Genomic DNA, 26,817 nt, shown 5'->3' with positions numbered 1-26,817 from the left:
TGTTTAGACTAAACTTCCTAATGTTATAAGCCCTTCAAAGGTTTTGGAAACAGGAGACATGAATTGCAGTACTATTTCTAGCAAACATTGGATGCATGCCTTTGGGTAAATGCACTTTCTCATGCATAAAGTAAGTGTGCTGCAGCACTGTTGCTATATTTTGTGTGGTGTTGCAAAATACAAACCTACTGTTCATGAAATGGAAAAATGCAATTAATTATATATTGGTTTCTTACCCTGCACTAGGAAAATTATAGTTATTATCCTACCTGAGGCATGTAGTAAACCTTGAAATATTATTATTCCCATTTCATGAAGAAGCATATTGAGCCTGAGAGTAGATGTCACTTTCCAAAGTCCAGCATCTGGAATCAGCAGAGGCCTCCTAGGTCACCTAAGGGCTGAAGGCCTCTGATAACTCAACTCTGGCTTTCCTGGTGTTCAGTGGACTTATGTGAACTGCACTCCTCAAGTATTGTTTATGGAAGCTCCTTGCTTTTTCCTTAGTAGCACCTGATTTGGGACTAATGCTGTAGTGTTGGCCCCGGGGGTGCAAGGACAAGAATTTGATGAGGAAGCACCACTTCTCAGGGAATCCCAGGGCTGTCCCTCTTGAGCCAACTTTCCTAAGGGCAAGGCTTCCCCCTGCTAGCTGGGAGCGGGTACTGGAAGGCTGTCCTCCCTTTTTCTCTCAGGGCAGGATCCACTTTACTGGGAATATATGTGGTCACTAGGTCACTGTCTCATGACTGTGGACACTGCAACTTGGAAACATTCTAGGACGAATTCTAAAAAGAAAGAAGAGCCAGCCCTTGGCCTAGACAGATTGTCTTCTGAGATGCTTGGCTGGGGCAGGGACTCAGATATGGAGGGTGAAGGCAGCTAGCAGAGGTCAAATCTTAATCCCAGGTCACGAAGGGGTCAGGACTTATGGCAAAGCTAGTTCTTCTTGGAATGTTTGGTAACCAACACCAGTGAAACCATCGAAATTGGACCTTTCTTTTTGTGGGGGAGGTGCTAGGTGAGTTCCACACCATTTTTTTTAAGTCTTTACTTTATCTTAATGTTACATTAAAAAAAATATGAGGTCCCCATATACCCCCCATCCCCCTCACCCCCTCTGCCCATAACCACAACCTCCTCCATCATCATGAGATATTCATCATACTTCTTGAACACATCTCTGAGCACTGCTGCACCACATGGTTAATGGTCCACATTATAGTGGCGTGGGGTCCACCCAGTGGGCCATGAGAGGACATACAACGTCCAGTTTCTGTCCCTGCAGTATCATCCAGGACAAGTCCAAGTGCTGAAATGCCCCAACAATACATCTCTTCTTCCCACTCCCTACCCTCAGCAGCTACCATGGCCACCTTCTCTATATCAATGCTACATTTTCTTCAATCACTAATTACAATCGTTCCAGGATAGAATATCAGTAAGTTCACTCTAATCCATACTCTATTCTTCCATCCTGTGGACCCTGGAATGGTTGTGTGCACTCCACATCTCTATCGAGAGGGGGCTTAGATTCCACATGGATGATGGATGCAATTCTCCTGCTTTCAGTTGTAGGCACTCTTGGCTCCCTGGTGTACACCTTCATTTTATTCTCTCTCTCTTTTTTTTAGGTACCAGGGACCAGGGGAATTAATCTGGGACCTCATATGTGGGAAGGCAGCGTTCAACCACTGAGCCACATTGGCTTCCCTGGGTTGGTTTTCTCATTCGTTTTGTTTTTGTTTATTCAGGAGGTTCTGAGAACTGACCCAGGTCCTCCCATGTGAGAGGCAGGCACTCAACAACTCAAGCCACATCTGCTCCCCAGGCTTTTTGCTCTTACCCAAGTTTTCATCACTGATTCAATGCCTTTATTTGTTATTTGTCTGTTTATCTGTTTCTTCTTGACTCAATGCAGGTTGTTGGGTATTTCTAAGAATTTGTCCATTTCAAATAAGTTTTCTCATTTGTTGGCATACAGTAGTTCATAATGTCCTCTTATAATCCTTTTTCTTTACATGAGGCTGGCAGTAGTCTTCTATTGATTTTCTAATTTTCAAAATTTGCAACCTCTCTTTTTCCTCCTTTTTCAGTCTATCTCAATGTTGGTCAATTTTATTGATGTTTACTGAGGACCAACTTTTTTGTCATTTCTTATTTTTTTTACTTCTATTTCCTGTTTATCCATAGAGTCATCTCTTTCTCCTTTCTAATCTGTCAATATTCCCTTCATATACTGGGCCTTTGCAAGTATGTGCTTATATATATATATATATCTATATATATATATATATATAGAGAGAGAGAGAGAGAGAGAGGTATCTCTTGGTGAAATAACCACCTTAACAATAGATAATGTCCTTTGTTTCTTGTCACAGTTTTCTACTTAAAGTCTATTTTACATATATTTAATATGGTATAGCCACCCCAGCTCTCCTTTGATTACTATGTGCATGGAATATTTCTTTCCATCCTTTCACTGTCAGCATAATTGTGTCTTTGATTTTAGGATTAGTCATTTATAAGCAAATTATAGTTGGTTCATGACTTTTAATCCATTCTACCAAACACTGCTTTTTCACCTGAGTGTTTTAACCATGTACATTGAAAATGACTAATCATAATGTGTTCTTCTGACTTTTTGTTATGGGGTCTTCATAAGTTGCACCATTTTTGTCCATCAATTCTTCCATTTTAGCTCCTTTTCTATCTGTTTGATCTTTTGTAGTGAGTCATGTTAGGTCCTTTCACATTTCCTTCTGTGTCTATATTTCAAATATTTCTTTATAGTTATGGAGAGGCTTAAATATAGCATCCCCTATTTATAACAGTATCATTTGATTTGATACAAACTTAATAGGATACACAAACCTTATTCATATACCAAACTGTCCCTCACATTTTATTGTTCTTATCATATATTACATCTTTAAATATTGCATTTACATAACCATAAGTTTATCAAATTTTTATACATTTGCATTTTAGAAGGTGTAAGAAGTGAAAAATGGAGATATATACCAAATAATGGAAAAAAAATTGTACTGGCATTTATAATCATTCATATGCTCACCTTCAGCAGAGGACTTTCTTTATGCTGCTTCAATCCACAGTCTAATGATAGCACAGTAATGTCATATGAGCTTTCATAGGAAATTGTGTAGGAGAAAGGGGCAAGATGGCGGCTGAGTGAACATCCCGGTTACTAGCTCCTGTGGGGAATCGGCTGGGCAGCGTTGGAGACTCTTCGGGACCAGGCTGTTTCGGGATTTTTGCTGGTCTGGAGGTGTCTGGACATTGATTTGGAGGGAAGGTAACAGAGAGGATCCATCTGTGAAATATATACGGACATTCCAGCTACGTATGGAGGATTCCCTCCTTGGGTAGGTGGAGCCGAGGTGTCTGATGCTGCGGCGGCGGGGGTGGGGCCGGGCTGAGCGCCCAGCGTCGGCAGCCGGGGGCGCGCCGAGCCTGGCCGAGCTGAGCCGGGCCGAGCGCCGAGCGGCAGTGGCCGGGGGGGCCAGGCCAAGCCGGGCACGGGGTTTCTGTTCTTTGTGTGTGTGTGTGTGTTTGTTTGTTTTTGTTTTTTTTTATCCTCTCTTTCTTGTCCCTGATCTTATTCTTATTCTATTTTATCTTAACAATACAATAGGTCCTGCAGGAAACACCTCACATTTGATGGGTTTCCTCATCCTCCACTGCCTCATTTCTCTGTGAATAGATTTAGGCTATCTACACTATCCCCTTTCCCCTACAACTTGATATCCTCCACCATCTGCTATCTCTCCTATATTCCACCTCCCTTTCTTTGACCCACAAACTGTCTAACTCTTAAATTCCAATACCTTTGCTTAGTTTTCCATTGGGTATCCACCCTTGAAACTATTACCTCTCTTTTCTCTTTCCCTCTCTCACGAAAACAATAGCTTCTTAGTACGTACCATATTCCTCCCATATTCAGTCGTCTACCTCATTATAGGTACTTCCCTACTACTATAACTCTACACAGTTTACACGATCTAACCTCCATCCTCCCAGAACTCATATTGTTGCTTTAGTAACATATATCACCAATACTACTTTACACTTTTTCCTTCCTTACACAATTCCCTGTCCCCAGCACTAATACTTTCCTTTAAAGTGAACTTAACTAGCAATAAGAAATTGGAATAGGAAGAACAAAGGGACAAAGAGAAGATATATCACTTACACCAAAACAACAGCTATTTAATCTCCAAGACTAGACAAAGAAGCTAAGGAACTGATTAAACCCATCAAGAAGAAATGGTGACAAGACAGCAACAAAAATATACAAACCAAACCAGTAATCAGAAAACATGGCTGAATCCAATCAACAAACTAAAAATCAGAAAGGGGAGCAGATCTTCACACAAGCAATGAAAGATCTCAGAACATTTATCACTGACAAATTTGATGAAGTAATGAAAGAGATTAACAACATGAAGACAACACTTGGAGGGGAAATTGCAGACATGCATTAAAAAAAAAACAGATATGATGGAAATGAACACCACAATTCAAGAAATCAAAAATACACTTGCAGCAAATATCAGCAGACTAGAAGAGGCAGAGCAGAGAATTAGTGATGTGGAAGAAGTACATTGGAAATCAAACAGATAGTAGAAGTGGTCAATAAAAAGGTAGAAAAAATCCAGATAGGACTTAGGGACCTGAATGATAATGCAAAACGCTCAAACATACATATTATAGGCATTCCAGAAGGAGAAGAGAAGGGAAAGGGGTCAGAAGGAGTGTTGCAGGAAATAATGACTGAAAACTTCCTGAATCTACTGAAAGAGACAGATGTACATATCCAAGAAGCACAGCACACTCCACTGGTCATAAACCCCAACAGGCCCACCCCAAGACATATACTTGTCAAATTATCCAATGCTCAAGACAAAGAGAAAATTCTAAAAGCAGCAAGAGAAAAGAAAACCATCACATACAAGGGAAGCTCCATAAGATTAAGTGCTGATTTCTCATCTGAAATGATAGAGGCAAGAAGGCAGTGGTATGATATAGTCAAGGTACTAAAGGAAAAAAATGTCCAACCAAGAATACTCTATCCAGTTAAACTAGCATTCAAAAATGATGGAGAGTTCAAAATATTCACAGATAAACAGAAGCTGAAAGAGTATATCAACAAGAAACCTCCCCTTCAAGAAATTCTTAAGGGAGTTCTGCAGGAAGAAAGGAAAAAACAGGACAGTCAGAGATGGAGGAGAGTGTAACAGCAACAAAAAAGACAAAAATAGAAGGGGAAAATAAAATATTACAACCAAAATATAACAAACACAAATCCAACCAAAATATGGCCACCACAAATAATTCTCTGAACGTAATAACACTGAATGTCAACGGACTAAACTTGCCTATCAAAAGATTCAGACTGGGACACTGGATAATGAAATATGACCCATCTATATGCTGTCTACAAGAGACACATCTTAGACCCAGAGACTCATGGAGGTTGAAAGTGAATGGCTGGAAAACAATCATACAAGCAAACAACAACCAAAAAAAGGCAGGAGTAGCTATATTAATATCGGACAAAATAGACTTTAAATGTGAAACAATTGTGAGAGACAAAGAAGGATACTACATTTTAGTGAAAGGGACAATTTGTCAAGAAGATCGAACGATCATAAATATTTATGCTTCTAACCAGGGTGCCTCTAAATACATGAGACAAAGGCTGGAAAAACTAAGTGAAAAAATAGATGCATTTACAATTATAGTGGGGGATTTTAATACACCATTATCAATTCTGGACAGAACATCTCAAAAGAGAATCACTAAAAAAACAAAACATTTGAACAGTATACTAGAAGAGCTGGATCTAATAGACATATATAGATCATTACACCCAAACACAGAAGGATATACATTTTTCTCAAGCGCACATGGAACATTCTCCAAGACAGACCAATGCTAGGCCACAAAGAAAGGCTTAATGAATTCAGAAAGATCGAAATCATACAAAACAATATCTCTGATCACAGTGGAGTGAAGCTGGAAATTTGCAAGGGATGGAGGCCCAGACTTTACACCACAATTTGGAAATTAAACAGCATACTCTTAGAAAAACAGTGGGTCAAAGAGGAAATCTCAAAAGAAATCAATGACTACCTTGAATCAAATGATAATGATAACACAACATACCAAAATTTATGGGATGCAGCAAAAGCAGTACTGACAGGGAAATTTATAGCCATAAATTCACATATCAAAAAAGAAGAAAGAGCAAAAATTGAAGAACTAACTGGACATTTGACAGAAATAGAAAAACAACAACAAAGTAACCCAACAGGAAGAAGAATGAAGGAAATAACAAAGATAAGAGCAGAACTAAATGAAATAGAAAATAAGAAAGCACTTGAAAAAATAAGCAAGAACAAGAGCAGATTTTTTGAGATGATCAACAAAATTGACAAACCTTTAGCGAGACTAACAAAGAAAAAAAGAGAAAAGATGCAAATACACAAAATAAGAAATGAGAAAGATGATATCACCACTGACCCCACAGAAATAAAGACTATCATAAGAGGATACTTTGAAAAACTATATTCCAACAAAAATGACAATTTAGAGGAAATGGACAAATTCCTAGAAACACACAAGCAGCCCACACTGGTGAAAGAAGAAATTGAGGCTCTTAACAAACCAATCATAAGGAAAGAGATAGAATCTGTCATTAAAAATCACCCAACTAAGAAGAGGCCAAGGCCAGATGGCTTCACAGGTGAATTCTACAAAACATTCCAGAAAGAACTAACACCAATCCTGTTGAAACTATTCCAAAAAATCGAAATAGAAGGAACATTGCCGAATTCCTTCTATGAGGCCAACATTATCCTAGTACCAAAGCCAAACAGACACCACAAGAAAGGAAAATTACAGACCAATTTCTCTAATGAACCTAGACGCAAAAATACTTAACAAAATACTTGCTAATTGTATTCAACAACACATTAAATGAATTATACACCATGACCAAGTGGGATTTATTCCAGGTATGCAAGGATGGTTCAACATAAGAAAATCAATTAATGTGATACACCATATAAACAGATTGAAGGAAAAAAATCACATGATTATATCTATAGACGCAGAAAAGGCATTTGACAAAATACAGCACCCCTTCTTGATAAAAATACTCCAAAAGATTGGAATACAAGGAAACTTTTTGAACATGATAAAGAGTATATATGAAAAACCTACAGCCAACATTGTTTACAATGGCGAAATCCTGAAATCCTTTCCTCTAAACTCAGGAACAAAACAAGATGCCCATTGTCTCCGCTCCTATTTAACATTGTCTTGGAAGTACTTGCACGAGCACTGAGGCAAGAACCAGATATAAAAGGCATTCAAATTGGAAGGGAAGAAGTCAAAATTTCATTATTTGCAGATGACATGATCCTATACATAGAAAACCCTGAGAGGTCTACAACAAAGCTTCTAGAACTCATAAATGAGTTCAGCAAAGTCGCAGGTAATAAGATCAATACGCAAAAATCAGTAGCATTTCTGTACACCAATAATGAGCAAGATCAGGCGGAAATCAAGAAACAAATACCATTCACAATAGTAAATAAAAAAATCAAATACCTAGGAATGAATTTAATTAAAGAGGTAAAAAACTTATACACCGAGAACTATACAAGACTGTTCAAGGAAACCAAAGAAGACCTAAATAAATGGAAGAATATTCCTTGTTCATGGATAGGAAGACTGAATATTATTAAGATGTCTATCCTACCAAAACTGATCTACACATTCAATACAATCCCAATAAAAATCAACACAGCCTTCTTTAAGGAACTAGAAAAACTAACTATGAAATTTATTTGGAAAGGAAAGAGGCCCCAAATAGCCAAAGACATATTGAAAAAGAAAAATGAAATAGAAGGAATCACACTTCCAGACTTCAAAACATACTACAAAGCTACAGTAGTGAAAACAGCATGGTATTGGCATAAGGAGAGACACACAGATGAATGGAATCAAATAGAAAGTTCAGATATAGAACCTCATGTATATAGCCGTATAATATTCGATAAAGCCACCAAACATTCTCAACTGGGAGAGAATGGCCTATTCAACAAATGGTGCCTGGAGAACTGGATAGCCATATGTAGAAGAATGAAAGAGGATTACCATCTCACACCTTATACAAAGATCAACTCAAAATGGATCAAAGACCTAAATATAAGTGCCAAGACCATAAAGATCTTGGAAAGCAGTGTAGGGAAACATCTACAGGACCTTGTAATAGGAAATGTCTTCATGAATTTCACACCAAAAGCATGAGCAGCAAAAGAACAAATAGATAAATGGTACTTCCTCAAAATTAAAGCCTTCTGCACCTCAAAGGAGTTTGTCAAGAAAGTAAAAAGGGAACCCACACAATGGGAGAAAATATTTGGCAACCATATATCTGATAAGAGGCTTATAACTTGCATATATAAAGAACACATAAATCTTGAAAACAAAAAGATAAACAACCCATTTAAAAAATGGGAAAAAGATTTAAACAGACAATTCTCCAAAGAAGAAATACAAATGGCTAAAAAGCACATGAAAAAATGCTCCAAATCTCTAGCTATCAGGGAAATGCAAATCAAAACTGCAATGAGATACCATCTCACTCCCAGAAGATTGGCAGCTATGAAAAAAACAGAAGAATACAAATGCTGGAGAGGATGTGAAGAAAGGGGAACACTCATCCACTGCTGGTGGGAATGCAGAAGGATCCAACCATTCTGGAGGACAGTTTGGCGGTTTCTCAAAAAACTAACCATAGATTTGCCATATGACCCAGCAATACCACTGCTGGGTATATACCCATCAGAACTGAAAACAAGGACACAAACTGATATATGTACACCAATGTTCATAGCAGCACTGTTTACTATTGCCAAAAGTTGGAATCAATCCAAATGTCCATCAACAGACGAGTGGATCAATAAAATGTGGTATATACACACAATGGAATACTACTCAGCTGTTAGAACAAATACACTACAATCACACGTGATAACATGGATGAACCTTGAGAATCTTATGTTGAGTGAAGCAACCCAGGCATTGAAGGACAAATGCTACATGACCTCAATGATATGAAATAAGCAAACTGCCTCAGAGAGCTAGACACTGGAAAAGAGGCTTACAGGAAATCGGGGGGTGGAGGAAGGATGTGAGTTAACGTCTGGAGGGGTGGAATCTGTGATGAGCTGGCGGTAAGTATGAGCACAAAGAAGGGACAAAATGGGGGCAAGGGGTTACCTTTGGGTGGGGCTTTGTGGGTTTGAGGGGGGCTGGGGATGGGCAGAGGGGTAATATTGTCCAAAAATCAGGGGGAGGGAGGTGCAACATACAAACATGGGAGAGTGTCAGGTGTTAGTTGAGAACAAAATGCTGAGAAAATCGTATCAAAGTATAAGTAGGAGGGCTACCTGTTTAGGATGCTCAGGGAGTATGGGCTGATGTGGGATGGACTCTGGGCGAATAGCTGAAGGCTCATTTTGCCAAGGTGGGTTCTACCATTGGGAAGAGACCCAAGAAGTGAAAGTTGGGGTGAACCCACATCCTGGGGAGGACTAATGCCATCAAATAGAGAGAACTGTATCTCTAGTGAGAAAGGATGGCTCCCAGGGCATTAGGGCAGTTGAGAAAGTCAGGCCCTGAATACTGCTGCAAGTATCTCTGGACATGGCTTCTTGGGAAATGGAGATTGGCTGGCATTGTGGGCCCCAAGGGGAGGGGAAAATGGATGTGGAATGGATGGAAACAAGGTAAATATGGGGGCAAGAGAGGAGTTTTGTGAGAGTACACGAAGATAAATATAAAACATGTAATATTACTCCAAAAACATATAGGGGATGACAGACTAATAATGTAAACCATAAGGCAAAACATAGGATAACTAAAAAATTTAGAAAACTGTACAACCTAAAGTATGGACCACATAGTAAGCACAGATGTCATCTTGTTCGAAAGCTATTGTCTCGGAATCTGTACACCAGTTTCAGGAAATATGATATGAACAAGTTAAGAGATTATCGCTGTGGAAGGGAAAAGGTTTTATGGTGAATCTGGGGAAGTACTGTATATTGTATATATGAATTTTGGTGATCTAAGACTCTTGTGAAGCTGACATTATGCTGGGATTGATTTTACAGGAAGTTCTGGATCACAGAGTGGTTCAACAATGGCAGTGGAGGAATACTGATATAGGATGTTATTGACAGGATATATATGGTTGACAGGGAATTATACAGGGCATATGCCCAGGGTATGTAGTAATGTCTAGATATACTCATAGTGGAAACAATTAAAAACAATAGCTGGGGGGGGTACTGGGTCCTTGGCCGGGGGGTCACTGTCGTGGACCCTGGGGGAGCAGCGGCAGTCCCCCAGGTGCAATGACAAGAAACAGGAAGGAAGGAGGGCCCAACAGTGGGCTCCTGATACTTACGGCTATGCTTTTGGAGCCTATACACCTCCAATAAGAATAGGGTCTAGAGTAACACTGTGCCTGGGAGTTTCCTCCTGACAGCCTTCATGTTACTCAAATGTGGCCACTCTCACAGCCAAACTCAGCATGTAAATGCAGTCCAGTCCCCCCAGCATGGGACATGACACCCGGGGATGAGCCTCCCTGGCACCGAGGGATCACTACCACATATCAGCTGAAGATGCAACTAGAAAAGGACCTTGAATTAAAGGCTCAACACGGATCAGCAGAATATTCCTGTCTACATATAATAACATGACTTCAAAATGCTGTTTGACCTAATGTAAGGGGGAATGGAAAGGAGAAATGAGAATATAAGGCTATGAGTTTCTAAAAAAGAGTCTGGAGGTTGTCAGAAGGAATGCCCTTATGCACAAATGAGCAGAGTCTGAGAGACAGATAAAGTAGATACAACCCCAGGTATTGGTTCTTTTGAGGAATAAAGAGACCTACAGGTTCTATGATCATGGCAGATGGGGTTCACTACCATGGCAGATGGCCCTTCTTTGGAGCTGGTGTTTCTGCATGATGGAATTGGACTCAGAGGGGATCTCTTTTCACAAGACTTGCATGCTACTTTAATGGAATTGTAGATGGTGCTGGGGTTTTAGATATATTAAGGGGATTTGAATCTCTGGACTGATAATATGACACCCAGGCCCAGAGCCTCAACAGACTTCAGCTGCTACACTTTGATTTATTGGACTTACCCCACTCAGGTAACATCAAGTTGAAGAAGGGCAACCACCACACCATGGAGCCTAGAGTGTCTACAACTGAAAGCAGGAGGAGTGCATCCAGTATCCATGTGGAATCTAAGCCCCCACTTGACATAGATGTGCAATGGACACAACCAATCCAATGTCCACAGAGAAAATGTGGAATGGGTGTGGGAAGGGTAGTCATGGTGGCTGCTGGGTTTGGGGACTGGGAGAAAGAGATGAGATGTGGAGGCGTTTTCGGGATGAGGAGATGTCCTGGGTGGTGCTTCATGGACAATTACGGGACATTGTAGATCCCCCCAGGGCCCACTGGATGGAACATGGGAGAGTGTGGGCTATGATGTGGACCATTGACTAGGGGTGCAGTGATACTCAGAGATGTACTTACCAGGTGCAATGGATGTGTCACGATGATGGGAGAGAGTGTTGCTGTGGGGGGAGGGGGGGGCTGGGGCAGTGGGGTTGAATGGGACTTCATATTTTTTGAATGTAATTTTTAAAAATAAATAATTAAAAAAATGAAAAAAAATGTGTAAAGCATATTCCTTTTTGAAATTCTGATGATTTGAAGCCCATATTTTTTTTCAGGGAGTATGACTTAGGTTTCTGGTACTTGCATTCTAACAAGTCCAGACTAACACATGTATAAGCTCCAAACAGACACACACACACACAAAAGAACTCATAAGCCCAGAAAATTTGCTGCAAATACTTTATTTGTGATAGGGAAAGGAAACAGGAAAAGGTAGAAATAATGACAGTTCTTCTAAATTTTGCCAAGGCCAATTTTAACACTTATCTTTCAGTGGCACCAAAGTTTGTTACCCAAAGTACCAATTCTGTAGGACCCACCACGACCTTCTCCCGAACAACAGAGTGGGTTTGTGCAATGGCAGATGAGATCCTTCATGAGACCTGAAGAAACAGAAGGAACATCAGGCATTGAGACCTGGGTCAAGGTGGGGGAAACAGAATCCCTAGAGAAGTCACAGGCCGGCTTGGATGCTGTGCCATGCGAGTAAATTAGAGCCTGCAGCAATGACTGTTCCCAAGAACAGGAATGACTATAAAGAGCATGTGGTGCTCATCCAGGATTGGACACCCATTCTGGTCTTTCTGTTTTACATATGCTCCTTCCCCCATGCCACACACGCCTTAACACACCCTTCAGGTCTATCTCCAGCTCTGAAGGACCCTCTGATGGACAGAGCAAAGCTGTCTTCCTAGAACCCATTCTACCTGTTTTGCTCCAGAAGGTCTTCTCACTATGCTTCACCATGTCTTAAACACAGTGATTTTCAGAGACTTGTCTTAGAACCAGAGCCTGTGGAAAAAGAAGATCCCTTAGCTATTATCTGCCTCTCCCTGCTCAATGTGTAGATGAGAATGTCAAGGCACAGAGTGGCTAAGTAAAGTCACCTAAAGTGACACAGGCTGCTCCACACTGATTCTGGAGCTCACCTCTGGTCATTTTTTCTAGATTTCTCTCTCTAGGGTGGACATCTCTCACCTTTGGCCTCCTGAGCAGGGTTTGCATCCTCTGCAAAGGAGATGGTCCAGCTCTAATCATCTACCCCCGGCTGCTCCTGGGCTGGAACCTCGCCAGCTCATTCAACGAGGACCTCAGCCTGGGTCTGGAGGGCCACCAGGAGGATGGCAGCCAGAAGGACGAGGAGCCTCAGAGTGACTCTGGGCAATGAGAGACCAGTGTGTCCCTCTTCCTCCTCCATGCAACTGGTGCCTCGATTCCCCAGTCCATTAGCTCCCATCTGCATCACTGGAAATGCGGCCTTTTCCATTGTCTCTGACCCTGCACCCACCTACCTGTGTGCCCATGGCACCAAACCTCTTCTCTCCTGGGGTGTGTCAGCCTCCTGTGACTCCAGTAGCTGGTCAGAGCTCTGAGGATTCTCCCTTCTCATAATCTCAGGCTCCTGGAGACTCTGATGGCCAGTCCCTCTGGCCACCATGTTGCTAAATAGCCCATCTGTGGACAGGCTGCCAGTGCCCCCAGCTACCATTACCTGGGGAAAGTAAAAGCTGTGGACCCAAGATATTTGTGAATGTGAATTCAGGTCCCTCACATTGGTGTAGCATTCTTGAATTCAGAAAATTAAGAGCGAGTGCAAGTCAGTATTTGAATAGAAGGGATTTGGCATCAGCTCTGTTTCTTAATCTTTTGGGATTTTGAATAAAGTGATAATCTCTCTGAAGTTTTTTTTTCTCTAAACTTTTTTACCATCTGCAAAGAAATGGTTAATGATAATATTTGCTTACTAGGGTTTTTGTGAGAATTAATTATAAACAGAGAGAGGGTAAATGGTAATCAATAAATATTAGCCATAATTAGTAAAGTAAATGTTTTCATATATCCTGGGAACACTACCTGGTATATAGTAGTTACTCAGTCATTAGCACTTTAATGAAGTCACACAGGCTATTTTCATCCCATATTACATTTTACAGATAAAAAATATCAATGCCCATAGAATAAATGTGTATACAATGGAAAATGGCAATATTTATTAGAGCATATCTGCAAACCAGGCTTTCTCTTTTCAGCTTCAAGCAGTTTATAACATTGATAGTTCAGTATTGACAAAAAGTTGCAATTAACAAATGTTCCAAGATAGACGTGGCTTAAATAAAATGACACCTTTGGTAGAGCGAAGGTTTCAACTCAGATGCAGAGCAAGAGCTTGAGGGAGGAACAGGATTTGGAGTACAAAAGAGACAAAAGGGCAACTATGGGAAATGGTGTGAAGAAGCTAAATATATATAACATTCAAAATGTCAATGTGCGGATTGTGCTGACAGGATGAGAAGGTTTGTCAGAATAGCAAATGAAGTTGGACTGTATAATTGGGCCAGGAATCTTCTCAAAGATTTTGTGGGCAAACCTACTCATTTCAAAGATGAGGACCTAAGAAAGGGAGATTAAGTAGAAACCAGAACACTCACGTGAACTCAGGGCTTCTGAACCAAACCCAAAGTCCATGTCCTTTCCTCCCTAGTCCTATGATCTATGTGGAAACTGAACTGTAGCAGCACCTTAACATGACAGTGCAATAGTTTGGAAGTATGAATCAGCAAACATTAAAGAAGTTATAGGTTTATAAGAAAATCATCAAAAAGTACAGAAATCACCCTCCAAACACAATATTCCCTGTTATTAATGTCTAGATAGTGTGGTACTTTTGTGGTGATTATTGAAACAATATAACTATAATTACACTATTCACTGCAGCCCATAGTTTTTTACATTAGGGTTCACTGCTTGAGTTGTGCAGTTCTTTAATTTTTTATGCTGGTAACATATATACACTAAGATTTCCCATTTTAATCACTTTCAAATGTATTTTCAGTGGTGTTTATTACATTACACTGTAGTACAGCTCTCACCACCATTCATTACAAAAAATTTCCCATCACCCCAAACTGAGATGCTGTACCAATTAAGCATTACCTCCCCATTCCCTAACCCACCCTGGTGCCTGGTAACCTGTATTTTAGTTTCTGATTTTGTATTTTGCAAACTGTCACTATTTCATAACAATAAGAGCATCCAATATTTGTCATTTTGTGTCTGGCTTCTCTCATCAATACGATGTCTTCAGGAATCATCAGAACTCCATTCTTTTTGTAGCTGTATAATATTCATTATATGTACACATGACATTGTGTTAGGAATTCATCTGTTCATGGACAGATGGTCTTGCTGCCATCTTTGGAATTTGTTTTTCTGATTTCCTCCTCAGATTGTTCATTACTACTGTTTAGAAACATAACTGATTTTTGTTTGTTGATTTTGTACCTCACCACTTTGCTGAACTATTTGATTTTTCTAGTAGCTTTGCAGTGGGTTTCGCAGAATTTTCCACATATATGATCATGTCACCTGCAAAGAGGGAGTGATTTACTTTTTCCTTTCCAATCTGAATTCCACTTGTTACATTTTCTTGCTAATTGCTATGGCTACAAATTCCAGTACAATGTTAAATAACAGTGGTGACAGTGGGCATCTTGCCTTGTTTCTCATCTAAGAGGAACACTTTCATTTTTTCTCCATTCTTCATTTGAAAACAGAGCAAATTGGCATGAATGTCACTAAGAGATATTTTTCCATAGGCTTCTGGTTTCATAACATATGGAATACTCTCTGTAGCTTGAAAGGAGCTATGGACACTGTGTACTTGAATGAGCGTGGCTTTATTCTAATAGCCACCATTCTGACAGGCTTGGCCAACAGCCTCTAGTTTTATGAACCCTAATCAAGACCTGTGTTTTATTCAGGAGATATTTTGATATAGAACAAAATGTAAGATGGTAAGAATGTTAATTCACAATACGTGAATGTGTATATGGAAGTGGGATGGGAGAAAGTAATATGAGTGTTGCTAAAGATAGACAAGGCTATGAAGGAAACAAATCAAGTTATTTCCTAAATTCCTTGTGACATCTTTGACCCATTGGTTATTTAAAATGTGTTTTCAATTTCCTCATATTTGTGACTTTTCTACTTATCCCTCTTGTATTGATTTTTTCTTCATTCCATTGTGGTCAGAGACGATCTATGGTGTGTGGTATGATTCCATATATTTAATTTTATTGAGACTTGTTTTGTGTTCAAACATATGTTCTAATCTACACATAGATTTTCTAAAGAAGAGGGTCTCTTCTGCTGATTTTGGGTGAAGTGTTCATATATATGTCTTTTAGTTCTAGTTGATTCATCATATTGTTCAAATCTTCTTTTACTTTATTGATATTCTGCCTAGATGTTCTATCCATTACTGAAAGTTTTATATGGTAGTCTATTACTATTAATGTAGAACAATCTGTTTCTCCCTACAAAACTTTCAAATTTACTTCATATATTTTTGGTTTTGCCATTAGGTGCATATGTATTTATAATTGTGATATCATGTCACTTTCATCAGTATGTGCTGATATTTGTCTCTCATAACTACTTTTTTTACTTAAAGTCTATTTTATTTGATTATACTAATACTACACAGCACTCTTTCAGTTACTATTTGCAGGGTTTTTGCATTCATTCACTTTCACCCTACTTGTGTCTTTCATTATGTGGTTAGTCTCTTACGAAGTGTATAAGATTGGGTCATGGTTCTTTATCCATTCTGGAAATCTCTGCCTTTTAACTAGGCAGTTTAATCCACTTACAATGAGGATGATGAGGATCTGCATGGCCATGAGGCCTCTGGTGATGAGGGTCCCTGAGGGGCCATAGCAACCCATGTATCTCTTGGAAGTGAAGGGTTCCCTGTTTTTAATCTGTGTATTTGCAGGTAGACCAATGAAATATCATTTGATAAGCTGTCACTGTACATCCTGTAATACCCTGGAACCAAGGCAGGGTAGGGTGGATGAGCTAATCATGTGAAATCTTCCTGGGGATTTCATGGGCAGTTGCTTTGTAGGTGTCTGATACAGTGAGTCTACTGATACAGTGAGTCTACTGATTACATGTGTCTATTTGCCTGGTGTCTGCCCTGGTAGAAAATGAACCACTCTTATTCCCACCTACCTGAATAGCTCTTGTACTCGCCTTCCTCCTCAAAAAAAAAAAAAAACATTGGTCCCATACAGAATTGCCAGGAACACTAAAACCCCTGCTTGCTTTGGATGTGCCTGTTATCTGTGAAATTTTTCCCTTGTCCAATGCTTTCCCAAGAGGATGAAACCTTGATTTGGTGGATGTGTCAGCTGATTGGAATTGACACTCCAGGTGATGGGAGTAGGAGGTTCTTGCTTCATTTAAAGAAGTGAGAACAATGACACACATCTTTAAAATGAATCCAGATTTGGGGTTAGGAGCAAGTCAGCCGAAGGCTGAACAAATATCTAAGGTAAAACATTTAATCATATCCCAATTTATATGAGTTGCCCTGGAACCATCCTATAATGCATTTGATAGGTTTAATTCCCACTGGCAGGTGAGCTCAGAATGCCTTCCTAGAGAACAGCTCCTCTGCAGAGAGCTCCAGCTCAGTTTAAATGTTTCAAACTATTTTCCATTATCTCCTTGGTCACATTGTCTGCAGCAGGGATCAGCATTTTTGTTGAGGTTGCCATCTGTGTCATTGGTCTAACAGTTGCTTAGGAGATGACATGATGCACAATATTTATCCAATAGGGCAGAAAATAGCACATATTGATTGAATGAACATTTGAAATCCACTTCTGTGGGTTCTTTTCACTTGAACAGTACAGGAAGAATCATCAGGTGTTCGCAAGGGCAGGAATCAGAAGGCAGAAATAAAGCAGAGAAATCACTACAGGGAGAAACTAAAATACAGAGAAAGAAGTACTGAGAACAGTTAGGGTCTCCAGTACCTGAAGGAAAAATGAGGGAATGCTGAGTTTGCAAAATGGCAAAGCCCAGATTGGGAAGTAGTGGATGCCTAGCACTGTCTCTGGAGAATGGAGGCATCCTATGTCCATGTTTATACTGGTCTTTTAGGAGAACTAGCCTCTGGAGATAGAACTCAGGTGTAGAGTTCACTGGGAAAGCTGATTCATTTGTTGCCTTCAGTATTATTTGATGGCTCTCTGGTCTAACAGCTCCATTTATCACACATCAGTATCACCTGATATATGCATTTATTGTTGAGTTAATGATGATAACAATAAGTAATGATAGCCCTTCTACCTCATCAGTTATTGAATAGCTGAGTCCTGGATGAGAACCCTTCCCTAAAGAGATGAGACTCCAACACATTGTTAGCGTCATAGAAAAGGGCGATCCCCATGTTTCACAAGGTGAGGGGGAGGGCGGGCTCATGCTTGAGTGTAGGGGTCAGCACAGTATCATTTTCATGCCTCAAGTGAAATGAGGCATAGTCTGGAGTTAAAGAGGAATTAAGTGAAGGGTAAATCAGTCTGAGGTTGGGCAAAGATCAGGGAGAAAATGTTATATTATGATCTATTTACTTGAACTTCCCAAGAACCACTAAGCAAGCTATTTGATAGCTGTTCTTCCTTGTTCTGGAAATCCTCTGGAGCCTTTGTTTCTCTGAGCAGAGGCTTTAGCTCAGTTTATCTGCTCAGAGTGCTGTGGCCCTACCTCCCTTGATACATTGTCTGCAATATGGGTAGCCTTTTCCTAAGTGCAGACTGTTAGTTGGCTGCTTGATTATATATGAGCTGACAAAACCCAAAATTTTGCCCGACAGTAGCTATTATATCAGGTAGCATGGAGTTGAGTGAAAGAAGTCTCCTTCTGGGCAATTTGCCTCACTAAACCCAAAGAAGGTTTTCATGTTTTTGAGCAGGAGCCAAGAAGGATGGAATGACCCATTAGACACAATACAGCTCAGAAGTGGGGAAATATGAACGTTGAGGACTGACAGTAGACTTCAGCAGTGTGGGGGGATGATTGAAAAGTCTTTCAGGGCCTGGAGCAGACAAAAGCCTGAGAGCAGTAGGCCTGGGAGGGAAGGAGCAGTGAGGTAGGGGGTGAAGAGAGGACAGACAGACTATTTATTTGGGAAGTTGTGTTGTTGTGATTGCATGTAAGAGAGGAAGTTGCATATAAGCTGGTATTTACTAGAGCATACTTTGATGCTGTTAAGAGCAAGTAAGTGGAGAGGAAATTGATGGTGCATGAAAGAGAGAATGATTGCAGGAACAAAATCCCAGGCAGATGAGAGTGAGAGAAACCCACAGCCTTTCAACACCTTCATGACACTTTTGGGTACAGCTATACGGGGGACAATTTGTTTGGGATAATGGTCATTGCTTTGTGTTCTCAAATCTAACTTTCAGATATTTCACTGTGCTATTTCAGGCCATGTGTGCTCTCCAGATTTGTCAAGATTAATGATGCCTGTAACTACATGTTCCCATTTTTAAAATACAAACTGAAGTCTTGTTTACTATTTTACCTATGATGTTATTTGGAACTGTAGTATTTGTTATATTTTCATCACACTCTAACACTTTATGAAATACTTATGCATTCATATTCTATTTTTTGGACATTGAGGCTATATCACTAAGGAGAATTATCCAAGAAACAAACTATTACAACAAATATGTTCAATATTATCAAGGTGATTTGAGACTACATAAGAAATAGTATGAGCCACACAGTGCTTTCATGTATGTGCAGACTTTCTGAATGCAGTGCTTGTGAAGGAAGTAGCTAGGTTTCCTTGGTGATCTAATGGGTCTGATATTTCAAATATAATTGAGATCAAAGTTATTTCAACACAATTTCCTTTAAACCTGACAAAAGGCTCAGCCCACTGGATCTCCTGACTCTGGGCCCCCACGTGCTGATAAAACATGGCATCCTTGGAGGGATGTATTTTAGAGACAGACAGACTGGCAGGAAGGCCTGCATTTGCCAGTCCTCAGCTGCCAGCTTCCATATTGCAGAAGATCCAGGATAGGAGCTCCAAAGAAACACATGGATAGGAAATAGAGCTCTGCTGTTCAGGATTAGACACACGGTTATTATAGTCAAGGAGCAGATGTTCCGATCTGAGGCCTCTGACCTTTTTCAGGTGTTTGAGATGGCTGTGTCATGCCAAGCATCACATTGTCTCACAACCACAAGCACATACTGTATTTGGGCTTGTCTGCATTCCTATCAGAGATGACAGTCTTCTCCAGGTCACCCACCAGCAGACTTCTCTGCTCCAGTTGCCTAGAAGTGGGTCACAGACACATGCCCTTGTTGTCTAGAAGGCCAGGAAAGTAGGGTACGGCCCTCTGAACCTCTAGGTAAGGGATGGAGCAGCTATTGGCCAGAAAACAAGTGTCTGCAACAGAGACTTTGTCAGGGGAGAGCTGGAGGTAGAAGTCACATTGCTAGGGTCAGGGAGTAAAGAGGAGTTAAAATTAGATGGCGGGTATAGGCAACACTTCCAGAGGTTTCCTTTACCTATGAAGAGGAGGAAAGACAGGGTGATAGCTGCAGGTGTTGAGAGATTAAAGAAAATATATTTTTTAAAAAGATTTATATATTTAAATAGTTATGAGAAGGAGTTGGACGTGTTTGAAAATACAGGAAAAATGAATAATCAGTGGAGAGCAGAGGTTCCTGGAGCTGTTGTAAGGGATGAGGCCCAAAGGCCAGCCTTGGAGAAGAGGAATATGACTTTCCAGGAAGGAACAAGGTGGCAATTAGGGATACATTTAGTTGGATTTGTAGCCTGAAGTCTGTGAAGTTCCCATCTGATGTCTTTTATTTGCTCTGAGCCTTAGATGGCAAGATCATCAGTCAAAAGTGAGGTTCAAGGTGAAGAAGTAGAATGTGGGGGACCAGATGTAGCTCAAGTGGTTGAGCACCTGCTCCCCAATTACAAGGTCCTGGGTTCAATCTCCATAACATCCAAAAAAAAAAAAAGTGCAAGGAGAATAGGGTAGTTTTTACATTTTGGAGGTGGTGGTGGGTAGATCCTGAGACCACTGGTTGTGGAGGCAGATGGACATAAGGATGAAAGCCCAGATCTTACCTCATCTCCATCTCCTCACCCCCCAAATCCAGACCACCATTCTTCCTACCACATGGCGTGGTTTGATAGGCAGCTATAAGACAGTGCCATGCCTGACATGATGTAGGTGATTAATGGATATTCACTGTATCATGTGCCCTTGATGCTAAAATGGTGGGTATTATGCAATTTTAGATACTATAAAAAATAAATCACTATCGCATTGCATTTGCATGTAGACAGAAGACACATGTAGAATTTCAGAAACAATAAATATGGTGGAAGGTGGTATAGAATGGTGGTATAGAATGATTATAGCCTCTCTGAAGAATGGGAAAAAGATCACTTAGGCACACTGGACACTTAGAATATTGGAAAGTAAAGGCAGAGAACCAGGCTCCTGGCGTGGAAGGGAGCTCTGTTCAAGGGGCTTCCGGTGAGAGCAGAAGGACCAAGCTGGAGTTCACTGTAGGTTCTTTAACATCTTGGAAGGACGTCAGTGCACAGGAAAGAACACTAGCCACTATTTGCACAGTTTAATGCTGAATCAACACTTTTCAAAACCAAAAGTACTTATTTGGGGAAACAAATATTGATACAGATTTGATATTTAAATTTTCCTAAGGAACTTACTTTAGATAGTAAATTTCCTATGCCTGATTTGTTTTGAAAACTTCTAACACCTTAAATGGCAGATAAACACACTCAAGATCAATAACAAATTTATTAATAACATTACATCAAATCTATACAAAAGGGAACTTAACTTTTTTCTCATTTGTCTTGAATTTCCTCCTTTCTAGGGTTTTGTAATCATACCAGACCCAAGAGGAGGTGAGATGAGGTTGCAGTTTTTGTTGTCAAATAGCTGACTCTGGGGCTTGGTTGTGTCTCTAAGATGAGTCAAAGCCCAAGAACTGATTATTAATTTCAATAACAAATATGCTTTCCTTTGTCATGTCATGGCACTCTTCAATTACTGCCTTTTATTTAACTTTTTTTATATCCCCCCCTCACTTGTGGCTTTTGGTATGCTGTCTGCTCTCTGTGTCCATTTGTTGCATGCTGCTCTGGGTTCTCGCTTGTCTCTGTGTCTCCGTTATTTTTGTTTCACCACCTTGCTGAGTCAGCTCTCCATGGCACTTGGCCACCTAGTGGCTCTCTGCACTGTGTGGTGAGCCTGCCTTCACAAGGAGGCCCTGGGACATGAACCCAGGGCCTCCCATGTGGGAGATGGCAGCCCAAGTGATTAAGCCACCGCCTCTTCCCTTTTATTTAACTTTTAATATTGAAAACATGCCTTTCCCAAAGATAGGGTGCTCTTTATGTTCTGCTTGGGAGTTGCTTTGTAATTAATTGTCATTACAATATGCTGACTTACTTCATTGGTATTATAAACACATACATATTTCCTGTTAGCATTTTATTAAAATGACTAGGAGTTATTATAATTAATAGAATGAATATCTTCAAAAGTATGGAGGGTTGAGACCAGATCCTTTCTAGGACATTAGACTCACTCAGTTATCTTTCTGTGTCTAGGGGAACCCTCTATTTTACCACTTACTGGTATTACGTCAGTGATCAGCTTCTGGGCTCTCCTCTCTGCTTATTACATGAAACCATTAGGCTGCTCAGGCATTCCTACTCAGAACGCTTCTCATTTTTCTTTGCCTACGATTCACTAAGGTTTTACTTTGCTCTATACCATTTATACACATTGAAAAAGTTGTATACACTGAACAAATTTGCTTAAAATAAGAAAAATATTCATATATATCAATGATTTCCCACTAATTAAATTTATAAAAGTAGTCTATTCTATGTAACTTTGCTTTGAATCAACAACCACATTTTTGTAAATTTTATAGTGATGTTCCTCTTTTGAATAGCGTTATGAATGTGTAGAATTCTTTAGATTCAAACTAACCAATTAACCTGTTAGTTTCTCTTTGCTGATTTTTTTACAATTGATGTCTGATGCTCAAATTGTGGATCTTTGGGAAGCAAAGGCAGGATCCTCTTAATGTAAACCATTCAGGACAGAATTCACAATAAAATTGGACAGCAGAGAAAAGCCATATGCCATGTCACACAAACAAATAAGCACAGGCCAAACACTGAGACTAATGCTTTAACTTTATTTTGGATAGAGAAGTAAAAAAAGTACAAAGCGTACAGAGTAAAATCACTATTTTCAAGATCTTCGGATTGGGTCTTGCACTGCTTTGCATCTCAGTTGCACGGCTCAGGAGCAGCAAAAGTTGTAACGTCTGCCATTGCGAATACAGATCCCCAGTTGACGCTCATTGAACAAGCAGCGCCCAGTTCTGCAGAAGCAGGCGGCTCTCCGCTGAGGGCCTGGGAAGAGAAGGGGCATGTCAGGCACAGTGGGAAAGGAGGGAAGGGGGAGAGGCAGAGTAGACCAGGGGAGATGCTCTAAGACATGCCATGTCTACCACTAATCAACCAATATACATCATTCATAAAAGGATGGAGAGAATTCATGTGTTTGTCATGAAGCAAAAATAAATCTTACTCTGAGTTGCTCATGAAGGATCATTCTTCAACCATTCTAGTCTATCATTTACAGGCTTATCACACCCCCTGCAATACAGCTCCCAAATTCAGGATTACTCACCTCTCATTCCAACCCATCCCCACACATCAGATTTTGAGCCCTGCCTGCAGGTGCTAAGGAGCAACTGGAAGAGGCTGGTCATTCTCTGACCCTGAATTTGCTGATTCTCCCATACACACCTCCTGGAACCCAATCCTCTGGTGTTCCAAGAACCCTAGAAGATTCTCTAGCTTGAAGGCCCTCACTTGAGAATGCTATCATGGCTGGCTTTTTGGTGGCACCACTGGGCTCTCACCTGAAGCCTCTTGCATGGCCCTTGCATTCCCTGCAAAGTAGATGGCTGTATCTTGGTGCTGGGCCTCAGGCTGCTCCTCAGCACTTTCTCCAAAGTGCTCAGCATGGGTCAGGAAGGCCAAAAGGAGAATGGCAGAGAGGACAGCGAGGGTCCTCATGGCTGAGAGTCACCTGGGGGTCAGACCAGGACAGGAGAGCAGGAGGCTGAGTGTGGTGGAGAGGGTGGAGTTTCAGTCCTGCATTTATAGGTGTGTCAGTACCTAATTGTGTCAATACCTAAATGTGTCAATACCTAAATGTGTCAATACCTTAGGGAGGGGTGGCTGCCCAAGGTCCTCCTGTTACCTGAGTCACTTTGATGTTCCTCTGATCTGCTTCTCCCTCTACTTACAATATGCATCTATTTGCTTGGTGTCCATGTTTGTTTTTCACAGGTGATGATTCTTGTTAGGAAGTTAATAAGTTTCCCTGCTACAACTTTGTTCAAATATTTATCAGTAAAGTATTTGTATGTATGTGCCTCTGAAACCATCTAAAAGAAAAGAAAACAACTACAAGCAGGCAATGATAAAAATGGCATTAGACTTTTCCCTTGGAACATTGGTTACTAGGTTCCATTTTTTACATTTCTGAGGAAAAACAACTTGAATGTGGAATTCTATTTTGAGACAATATATGATTCATATTTATGGGAACACATGGTCTTTTTTTTTTATATTCACAGACAATAGAAATGTACAGTACATGAATATTTTTGAAAAGGAAATACTCCAATAAAATAAAAAAGGAATCCATGTAATAAGATATAGAAATAGAAAAACAGAGTTGAAAAAAGACTCATTAAAACTGTTTATATTTGGTTTAGATATTTTTCCATTCATGGTTGATAATAAGGTTGGATATTTTAATACTCTTAGAAAACATTTATTAAACAATTTATGCATTGCCATTTGAAATTAGAATTCCCCAACTGTTCAGCAAAATATGGAAATTAATCAAGAATAGAAAGTGGGGATTATGGATAATGATTAATTCAATATGAAGATACTCATTTAAATATATGTTTAAATGGTAGAATGTTGACCAATGGAAGTCTGTATAAGTAGGATATGTAATAAATGAAAGGGTGCAGTGGAAGGAAGAAAAGATAAGAAGGAAGGAAAAAGGAACTCTATTCATTCTCCTTAACTAAGAAAGAAAAAGTCAAGAATTATAATAGAAAATGCCAAGAAAATGCCAGGAAGGGCGTTCACTGCATCACCTGCCTGTGCTATTCCTTTCTCCTCATTCAATTGAAAGTGCCATGGGGGAAGGGACCTGGTCTGCTGAGATATTTGTGCTTGTCTGTGTGAGTTTGGGAAGGTACTGCTCTGCCCCTAAGCTTTTTTTTTATTCTTATCTTCATTTCATTTGTGGTTGCAAGGATAAAATAATAAAAACCATGTAAAGCGTTTAGAGAGTGTCTGACAACTCAAAATATATTCCAGTTGTAGTTATTGTTTTTGTCATCATCAGCATCACCTGCTGAAATGTAAGCACTAAGGTAGTGGTTGGCACCAAGTAAGAGGTACAACCATGCCTGGAATATGCACTTGCACTGTTGAAGGGACAGCAACAATTATAGTCCAGTGCTCAAAATCTCAGCTTTTGCTGTCTGGTTGTGTGGTCCTTGCTCTACCTGGCTGACTGTGGTCAACTAGTTGGCACTGTCTCAATCCACCATGCCTTCCCCTTCCTTTTACACCATTCCTGAGCTCTGCGTACACAGCTCCTATTGCTTCATGAGCTGAGCTGAGGCTGGGAAGGAGAAGGAAGTGCATAAGGGAAGTTTATTCCAGTTATGGCCATACCCCATGGTTTCCGCCATGTGTGTCTTCATCACCCAGATTCCTCTTTTATAGGAAAAATTTTACCTGAGCTTTTATTCATCCTTCCTGATCCTCAATTTATTTGGGTCTAAATTCTGGAAAGAAAAATGAATGGCTAAAAATTTTAACTTCTGATTTTTAAGAGGTAGAATCCACCATTCCCACAAACAAGAAGGTGCCATTGAACCCGTGTGTTTGGGATCAGGTCTCTCTCAGCTCACCTTTCAGCCTTAAACACAGCCCTGCCTCAGAACTTCCCTCTCCTCGGCTTCTAACTGGAGAAATATTTCTAGGGTTCTGTAGTGGCATTTTGGAAAAGTGTTTAGAGTTTCAATGTGCTTATGATTAATAATTAAGAATAAAATACCTTTCTTTTTGCAGCAGGGACTCCATGGCCTACTGTCCTCAACATCAAACCTGCAGTCATTTAAGGAAAGCCTAAGGACTCATGCTTCTCATCCTCATCCTCCACTCTTGCCTCTCCTAATCCATAGCCAGCACAGAAGCAGCACAGCTGCCTCATCTGGAAACCTACTTACAGATGACATGAATTCCCATGGCCTGTGACTTAGGAATTCAGAGAGAAAATGAATGTGGCTGTACTGAGAAGTATGGTGAAAGAGACATGGTGTGAAAGGAGAGATTAGACAGCTACAGAAGGTGCTTTTGGAGAAGTTCAAATTCCAGTCTAGTTTAGGATATAAAAGATGCTCAACTGTGCCCCTTTTGATGCTAATGGTCAAGCTCATGGTGAAGGAGAGTTTATGGGCCTTTAGCAAACATGAACAGCAGGTGTGTACATGGAGCTGCTATTCCTAGACCAGAGGAGCACTGTAGATTTGAGCCATGAAGCCCCACAGGCTCCTTCATCCTCAGCAATGTGCACATCAAACATCCTGAGGACAGACCTTTCTCAGGAGTTTATTCCTCTCTGATCCTGCACCTCTGACATGTAGAAAGGCAGAGCTGGTATGTACTTGTGTTCCTGTTTCCCAACAAATGCTGATGTCCAGGTGGTCCACAGCCATGAGGTCCCTTGCTCTCTTCCACATTCTCCCATGGCTCTGACGCCAGCTGAGCCACCAGAAAGAAAGCTGAGGTTCCTGCCAGGAGGGGTCCTGGACAGAGAGCAGAGTGTGGCAGCTCCTCAGCTCTGGAAGCTTCTGGGGAGGAACTAGACCATGTGTGGGGGGTCCCAGGCCCAGGTGTGCCCTTAACAAGCCATGACATCATGAGCAAGTGACCGGCCCCTCCAGCCTCTGCTCTTTCCTGTAAGCTGAGGCCCTTGGAGCAGAGGCTCCCAGCAGTCCTTGGGGCACTAAAGGCAATGGCTCTGGGGCTG

At 40.5% G+C, this 26,817-nt stretch overlaps 1 long non-coding RNA gene across 1 annotated transcript; it reads right to left on the bottom strand.

Annotated features, from left to right (window-relative positions):
• Positions 1–22,853: 22,853 nt before the first annotated feature.
• On the bottom strand, positions 22,854–23,941 carry LOC101444995 (uncharacterized). Its single transcript, XR_011647441.1, has 2 exons — positions 23,609–23,941; positions 22,854–23,093 (listed from the first exon to the last, which is right to left on the bottom strand). It is a non-coding gene; the product is annotated as an uncharacterized lncRNA (long non-coding RNA).
• Between the last annotated feature and the right edge of the window lie 2,876 nt (positions 23,942–26,817).

Source organism: Dasypus novemcinctus, chromosome 25 (genome assembly GCF_030445035.2).
Source record: "Dasypus novemcinctus isolate mDasNov1 chromosome 25, mDasNov1.1.hap2, whole genome shotgun sequence".
Classification (NCBI taxonomy): domain Eukaryota; kingdom Metazoa; phylum Chordata; class Mammalia; order Cingulata; family Dasypodidae; genus Dasypus; species Dasypus novemcinctus.
Note: the sequence above shows the minus strand (reverse complement) of the source record. Positions and strands in the feature narration are given on the sequence as shown.